The sequence below is a fragment of the Gymnoscopelus braueri genome (assembly GCF_963280865.1).
Source record: "Gymnoscopelus braueri genome assembly, chromosome: 8".
Lineage (NCBI taxonomy): Eukaryota > Metazoa > Chordata > Actinopteri > Myctophiformes > Myctophidae > Gymnoscopelus > Gymnoscopelus braueri.
The window spans coordinates 45,538,190-45,547,229 of record NC_137609.1 but is presented as its reverse complement, the minus strand read 5'-3'; the positions used below and the strand labels follow the sequence as shown (position 1 = coordinate 45,547,229).

The window sequence follows — 9,040 nt, the reverse complement described above, 5'->3', positions numbered from 1 at the left end:
CCTACTGTGTGGTGATGAGTAGATGCACATTGTCAATGATATTGTGGGGTTTAGCCTAGGACATGAAACTGCAGCATGACGGGATAATGTGGGTATGATTGCTCCATAGTTGATGCTGTGTAATGTTGGTCCGTCGATGGCATATCCGTTGCCTCCAGACTAACATGTAACTTTTGTGGCCTAGCATCAAATCCTGCCAGGGTCTTTGTCCTTTGCCTTATTGAAAACAAAATAAGATTCTATGACAATCTACTTTAGTCACATGTCATAATAAACCAATAAATTCTATACAAAACATATGTTGTACATTGCCACTTTATTTCCATCATCATAATGTATGTACCATGAATTGTATTTTTTTGAGCCTGACAGATATATTATCTGACTTTTTAAGAACGTTGGTATCAGCAATCATGCGCCTACATTTTTGACCAGTTTCAATCTGGCGTCTTTGTTTTGGGCATGTTTCCAACTTTTTCAAAAATGTTCAAAGCTTTCGTGAAACTAATTGCAGATCTACAAGCTCACTACGCGTCACATTGTTGCTATTTTTTAAGTGATTAAGAGGTTAATTAATTCACCTTGATTTATAATGAACGTTACCGTCAGAATATTATTTAAATAAAATTAAGTTCAGCTTTAAAGTGCAGGATTCGGACCCAAAAAAATCTGGCATCGGCATGTACAGTACACTGCACATCATGCACACTGGTGAACCACCACATGTAGTCAAATACACCATTCAAAACAGTTTTATTTTACATTTTAAGAAATACAAAAAGGTGCAAGTAATAACCAATAACCAAGTGTGAATAAAAATGAATAAAATGTCCAGTTTATTCAGGTGAAGTCAAATTGTTTGCTATTATTTTATGTGATATTATTTCAATAATACTGCTCACAAATGAAATTTCAAAGTGTACAAAATATCGTTTTGTTTAATAGAAGCATTTAACCATTGTCATTGTGTGGGTTAGAATAGAAAACATAATAAACTAGAAAAAGTGCTCCTCGGAGCACAGGTCTCCGCCAGGTCAGGTAGGCTATTGTGGCCTCCTGGTGGCGCTATAATAGGCCAATGTGAAAAGGGTGCCATTTGTTCTTAGGCCTTGCTCGACAATTGGACCCTGACTGCATTCATGATTTGAGGCATTTTGTTAAAAACACTTGTTTTGCTAAATTAGACCTGCTGGTGGCGCTATAACAGGCCAATGTTAAAAGGGTGGCATTTGTTCCTCAACATAGTGTGAATGTGCGTGCAAAGTTTGACCGCAATCGGACAGTGCGTTCATGATTTGCGGAATTTTGTTCAAAACAAGCCAATAATGCAAACTTTAGATGTCAATCTTAGCCAATCAGGATAGAATATGAAAAATCAAACACATCCGTCTTGATCACATGACTATAGAGATCATGTGTACCGATTCGCGTGAAATTTGGATAAAATTGGAAGGAGTAGTATAAAATAATGTGTTTTACATAAGTCGACCTCCTGGTGGCGCTATAAAAGGCAGATGTGAAAAATGCAGGGCAATGGTTTTTTGTTGACCTCTAGGGAGTGTGCATACAAAGTTTTACACAGATTGGTGCAGTTATAGGTAAAAACACGAATCGGCCTGTTATAGCGCCACCATGAGGCTGATTGGAAAATGTCTTCCTCGGCCTAATGGGAATGTGCGTGCAAAATTTCACGGAAATTGCATGCAGTGTTCATGATTTGAGGCATTTTGTTCAAAACAGAGCGCTCCTGCAAACTTTGGAAGACATTTTTTGCCAATCAGGATGGAATAAGAAAAATCTGAAAGACCCAGTTTCGTTTAATGACTTAAGATTAGCGTGATTTTTGGACAAAATCTGCAGGAGTACTGTCAAAAAATATGTTTTGCACAAATCGGCCTCCTAGTGGCGCTATAAAAGGGCCATGAGAAATATTTGGGGCAGAGGTTCTGAATTGGCATCCAGGGAGTGTGTGTGCACAGTTTCGCTGCGACCGGGCCAACGGTGCCTGAGATTAGCTGCTCACAGACAGATGGACGGACGGACACACACACGGACGGACGGACAGGGTGAAAAACATACTCTCTCGCCATGCCTTTCGGCCTGGCGGAGACAAATGTGTTTTCCAGCTTGAGGGATTTATGATTTATGGTATACTGTATCTAAGCAGGGGTGTAGTGGAGGAGGGAGCACGAGAGCCCAGCTCCCACAGTCTTTAGAGCAGTTCCACTGATGGCAACTGCCCCGCACATGCGTGTGCGTGTGTGTGCGCGCGCGTGCGTTCCCTTACTTTTGATTAAAACAACCATTCAAGCTATCTGACATTCAGACCACCAACCCTGAGGGTGATTGTTTTTGTCAAACGCAATCAATCCAATAGTGGAGTCAGAGTGATGCAGCGCATATCAACAAGGATGGCCTTGTTGCATGTCAATGTAACCTGTTAGTGTTAAATACTGCTACTGGCACTGCGAGAGACGAGACAATAGTATTGAGAAAGACTTTGGGAAGAAAATAATAGAGAAGAGGACTGACAGACATTGAATGAATGAATTGAATGTACAGCTGCAAGGTAAATTGATCAATATTTTGTATTGTACTGTATGTTTATTGTTTTGTATAGCATCATTGAATGATTAATATATGTTACTTTTATGTTTGCATTGTATATAACATTTTTGGTTAAGTGTATTGTGTCTCATCCATGACTAACTATCAATTCAATTTGGCATTTGGAAACACACATTTATTGTCAAAGCAAGTCAAATCAAATGTTTTGTATGAGCTTTGAACAAAATCTGGAGTTGAAGACAAAAGTGTAAATGGTGCAAAATCTAGTTTGAAATAGGCTGAAATGGGCTAAGCCTATATGGGGAGTTGCATCATCAGAAAAGGAATCCAACATTATATATTATTATCCAAAGATTTAAAAACTTGGGGTGGAGTGCATGTCTTCCTTGGCCTACTGGGACTGTGTGTGCATGTCCCAGATGGTTCTGTCCAGCAGTTTGTGAGATTAGCTGACACAGACACACACAGACACATGCAGAGACACAAGACACACGAAGACACTACACACACACAGTGGCAAAAAAAAACCATAAAAAGCCCCTGGCCATCGTCCAGTGGGAGACTGCAGCTCTTGCCTGACTTGGTTTGATCTTTGTGCCAACCACACTGCTGCTCCTTCCACCAGCCGTTTCCTGTTGTTTTTGCAGAAAGGTTTGAATGAGGGAATCGCCTCCTCTCTACGAAGCAATGCTTTAGTTGAGTCGGTGGGCGTATTTGTATTATTTGTCAGCTGTTAAACTAAATACAAGAGTGTTTCTGGAAAGTCGTCATGATTACCCCTTCCGAGGATAAACCTGCCGGGCATTACTCCATCTTATTTTGCAAGTCACGCAACCGAAATTCAAAAACGTCATTGATTTGTTAAGCTATATAAAGTTATTTTCAGACTGCATCCTTTTGGATTTAATACGTCGGAGACGCAGGACCGTTCCAACGCCTAACAACATCACTGAAGATGGCAAGAATCGTGTATCATAATATAATATAACATAATGTAACATAACATTGCTTGCTTTCAGTTTCTGACTGCTCGTTGGTTGGTTTGATTGGTTGCAGTTTGTGATACATGGATGGTTGAACCAAAAATCAGCTTTTTTGTCTCAGCCAGGCCGATGGCGTGGCCGAGACAACTGTATGTTTTGCACCCGTCCGCGCGCGTGTGTCCGTGTGTGTGTATAGCTAATCTCCGATCGACGTGAAACTGTGCACACACTGGATGCCAGAGCAGAACCTCTGCCCAAACATGCAAAACATCTGGCCGTATAATATATATTATTTTATATTACTGCAGATTTTGTCTAAACATCACGCAAACCAGATTGGAAGATTGGCTTCCAAAGTTTGCAAGACTACTCCGTTTTGAACAAAATGCCTCAACTCCAATGAGCTGTTATTGTATTCCTCCAGAGATAATCAGTTACCTTGGAGGGCCTGCACTCTGTACAGCTCAAAACACATGCAGTCTCTAGAGGAAAGGAGAGACCTGATACTAGGATTAGTTTTGTCCAACCTCGAACTTAATAAAAGGATGAGACGAAATCAAAGACAGACACAGGCCGGTTCTCAAATTAAAAAGGTTGACATTGTATTAAGAGAAAGAATCAATCCACGAGGCACCGTACAGCAAAAATATCTCTCTGACTAAACAGTCAATGATCACAACAGTTATACACAATTGAAGTCGTTATTCTTGGACAAACAGCGTCCAAATGTCTCAAACAACACGTTTGAGACATTTGGATGCTGTTTGTCCAAGATAAACTGTCACACCATCCGCTTGCCATCTTCTCTCTCAACCTACGAGCGAGGCTCCTCATGGCCAGATGTCATCGTCAGAACTGATAACAACTTCATTTGTGTATAACTGTTGTGATCATTGACTGTTTAGTCAGAGAGATATTTTTGCTGTACGGTGCCTCGTGGATTGATTCTTTCTCTTAATACAATGTCAACCTTTTAATTTGAGAACCGGCCTGTGTCTGTCTTTGATTTCGTCTCATCCTTTTTACACTGGGTTTTCAGCTGTTTAACCACAAATAGTTTTAATTAACATAGAGCGGGATTTACGACCCTTTTATCAACTCTATTAACTCTCTTAAGTAAAAGTCAGGAATTCTTTTTACTTGAGTAAAAGTGCAACAGTACTGGTATCAAAATGTACTTAAAGAAGCAATTATGCAGAATGTCCCGCTTCACAAGTTTTCAAATGTACGACAATCTTTTGAAAATAGCAGATCTACAAGCTTTACAATGCGCATAGTGAGCTTGCCTTGTAGATCGGCTATTTTCAAATGGCCAAAATGTATATAGGGCTGGAGTGGGTAATGTATGTTTTGTAATAATAATCTAAATCTACAAAGTAACTAGTAACTAAAGTTTTCAAATAATTGCAGTGGAGTAAAAGTATAGATTTTACTTTTTTAGAGATGAGGGAGCGAGTTTGAGGATCCCATCTCCAGGAGGATAGATCCTATAGCCCGAAGGGACAGTCGTGGGTTTTATTGGTCGTTGTTGGTTGTCAGGGCGATATCACAAACAATCGGTGGACGGGCTCTGCCTGGGCTGTCTTTTTTAAAGGCATGCCCACTTTCCAGAGCCACGCCCCCTTGGGTATAATAAGCAAAGTGGAGTGCACGCCTCTTACTCCAGAGTTTAATTTTATTTCAGGAAAAGTGTAAAGGAATTGGATTAATATAATTTTAGAATATGGATATTTATTTCAAGTCAAATAAATTGCTTTAACCCATTAAGACCTGGAACGCATCTGTGTCACTTTAGATTTCTTTGGCTATTCAAAAATAGCAGATCTACAAGCTCGCAGCGCGGCACCGCATTCTTTTAAAGAATCGCCTCAGGTCTTAATGGGTTCATTCATTCACATGATACATATGCATGTATTATATATGCAGCCCAAAATGTAGGCTAACCTAGGCATTTATTAAACCATGAGTTTTGTAAACCTCTCATCTCAATGTGAACACGACCAACCAGTGCAACCCGACATGTTAAAGCCGGTTGTATCAGACAAGGTTCAAGGTGTTATCTGTTCTCTTGTGTTTGGCTGTAACTATTAACAGAGTGTAATGTCTCACTATTCTCACGTGAACTCAATGTTTTACTTGTGGTAGTCTGAGACAAGTCCAATCACTAATGGACTACATGCCCATGAATCTGCATGCATGCATGCATGCATGCATGCATGCATGCATGCATGCATGCATGCATAAATAAATAAATAAATAAATAAATAAATAAATAAATAAATAAATAAATAAACAAACAAACAAAATCTACAAGAATCATAATACACTTAGCAAAGAGAAATGAAAAAAAAAAAGAAAAAAAACATTCCAGAGCCATAGTGAACCATTTTTGGTAAGTGTTGTGTGAGACAATAAAAGATAAGAAGAACTTTTTTTTTAAAGTTACTGATTTAGAAGGTCAGGTCTTAATGGGTTAAAGGCAGCTTTTATCTTTTTTTTTAATACAGTTGGAAACCGGTATCCCGGGCATCACTCCAGAATTCTCCATATGGGTTCTTAAAGGTACTGTAGGGTAAGTGATATATATATATATTTTTTTGTTTTTGTTAAAAAGGTTAAAGTACTATATTCTGATAGTAATCATTGCTACAGAGCGTTTGTTCGGTCACAGGGGTCTCTCCAGCTCTTTAGTAAACAGAATATAGTACATGTTCAGGTAGGTGACAACATTTAAGCCAATCAGGAGAGAGCACTGAAAATGCATTTTCTGTTTAATAAAGAGCTGGAGAGACATGGGAGACTCCTTTTACTGAACAAACACTCTATAGCAATGAGTACTATCAGAACATAGAGCTATTCAACACTTCATTTAACCAAAGTAAATCACTTACCCTACCTTTAATGTTGTGAGTAAACTGAGATTTGGTCAATCCATATTCATGGTCATCAAACCTTTTACCAACAATATTGTATCATAATGGACAGAGATATCATCTGAATGTAGACTGTACCACTCTGCATAGCCAGTATTGAATAGCTCACACGCTTCACACTAAAAGGTAAGACTTGACTAGCCCTGGTCCAGAGCGTTAGTGAGTTCTCACTTCTCTCTAACGCCCTGCCAGGCGCTCGGCTCTGCTCATAGACAAGGAATTCGACTGCCCTGCGAAGGCTCCAACTGTAGTCAAAATAAACAAAACCACTTCACTACTCACCGAAACAAAGGCTGTTTTGTGTTGTTGAAAGTCTATTCTTGGAGGTGGGAAGCCTCTCAGCACCCCACCTTCTCTGTAAAATATTTATTTTTGGGCAGAAAATAAAATATGTCTGCGAGACGGAAATTATTTTACTTACTCCACTGCGCCCTCTACAGATCTGGTCAATATAAATTACCATTGACCAGATCTGTAGAGGGCGCAGTGGAGTAAATAAAACAATTTCCATCTGGCGGACATATTTTATTTTCTGCCCAAAAAAGTGTATTGTTTGTACAACACAAACAAGTCTTTGTTTCGGTGAGTAGCGAAGTGGTTTTGTTTATTTTTACTAATTGGAGCCCTCGCAGGGCAGTGGAATTCCTTGTCTGTGAGCAGATCCGAGCGCCTGGCAGGGCGTTAGAGAGAACTCAACTCACTAACGCTCTGGACCAGGGCCAAGACTTGACATGAAATGTATTTTGTGTTTAATGTTTTTTAAATCAGACAGAAAAAACAATGAATGATCTTGTGACTTCCGTGAATGATTGTACACTATCTGTGATCAGCTGATTTTATGAGAATGGTAAGTCTCCTACTCCCTCTCTTGGAATCTTATTCATTATTTTCATAGTTCAAGTGTGCCTTCACACTACAACACAAGGGAGATAGATAAAAAATAAGAATTAAATAAAGATGAGAACAAGAATGTGAAGCCTTCAAATTACCAGCACAGACTATAGTAAATCTGGCTTTTATTCCAGGCAGGACGTATATTTAGTCAATTTCAGTTTTAACTTTTAGGTAAATAAGAGATAAGCATGACGATTCTACATCTGTTTTGATCCATTTTTTTTTACCACAATTAGAGCAGTGTCTTTTTTAGCCCTGCTATATAGTGACAATGCCAGAAGTTTTCACGGTGAAATATGTGCTGTGGTACTAGTCTGACAAGACAAGACAGAAGTATGTCTACTTTATTGTAGTGAAATATTTGAATTTTTAACAATCATTAAGTATCGCTTCCTTTTTTCTTTCTTTTTTTTTTACCACAATGGTCCTTTTGATGACTTGCCAGACTAGAACTCAGTGGTGGAAAGTAACTAAGTACATTTACTCAAGTACTGTACTTAAGTACAATTTTGAGGTATTTGTACTTTACTTGAGTATTTACAATTTACAATACTTTTACTTCTACTCCACTACATCTCAGAGGCAAATATTCTACTTTTACTCCACTACAATTATTTGAAAACTTTAGTTACTAGTTACTTTTCAGATATAAACTATGATATAATGAAACATACATTAACCACTTTAGCCCTATTTTATACCTAGGCTATTTGAAAATAGCCGATCTACAAGCTCACGACGCGTTGTGAGCTTGTAGATCTGCTATTTTCAAATATTTAGTACTTTTACTTTTGGTACTTTAAGTACATTTTGATGCCAATACTTTTGTACTTTTACTCAAGTACATTTTTAATTCTGGACTTTTACTTGTAACAGAGTATTTTTATATTGCAGTATTGATACTTTTACTTAAGTAAAGAATTTGAGTACTTTTTCCACCACTGTAGAACTTCTAACAATGAATTTCTTACTGCTATGTCACAGACAGCTGCAATCATTAATGACAGATTAGGCAACTGCTGTGCATTTCTCTTGTTGCAGCTGGAGGTTCATGACCTAGCCATCTCACGCTGATCCTTAAATAAGGAGCCCACATTCCTTAAAGTCCAAAACAATTAGGCTAGGAGATTTGAAGGTGAATACTGTGACTCGCTGCCTTGCACTCCGTCTACAGTCTGAAAAATACTGACCAAAAAATATATATTTGTAGTTATTTTATATTTATTTTATTTATATGTTATGTATGGGATAATAAACTAAGAGCCAAGTGGTCATCGAAAAACTATATATTTTATATTATTACCCCCCAACATGAAACGGAGGGGTGTTTGCCATAATTATCCCACTAGTAGGCCTACTTGGCCATTTACAAACAATTAAAATATGGACTGTATTGTCTGTTCACATTTTTGGGCAATATGCTCTTTAAATAGAACTTTCGTGCTAGCACTATCTTAGAATTAACATTACCTTACTACTCCAACAAGTGGGAGAAGCCCTGTTAAGGATATAGAATACCATCTACATGTATGTCAGTCTGCTAACAACACACACATTTAACATCTTTATTTGCGTTCACATTTTAACAAGAAATTCTTGAACACAAACAGTAGTAGATGCACAAACTTGGTAAAGCTCAACAGCAAGTATTTCAGGATACAG

General features: G+C 38.3%; 1 long non-coding RNA gene across 1 annotated transcript in view; it reads left to right on the top strand.

The window, feature by feature from the left end:
- LOC308089742 overlaps positions 1-9,040 on the top strand; it is a 376,982-nt gene that overhangs the window by 72,975 nt on the left and 294,967 nt on the right. The gene's annotated exons all lie outside the window — the stretch shown is intronic.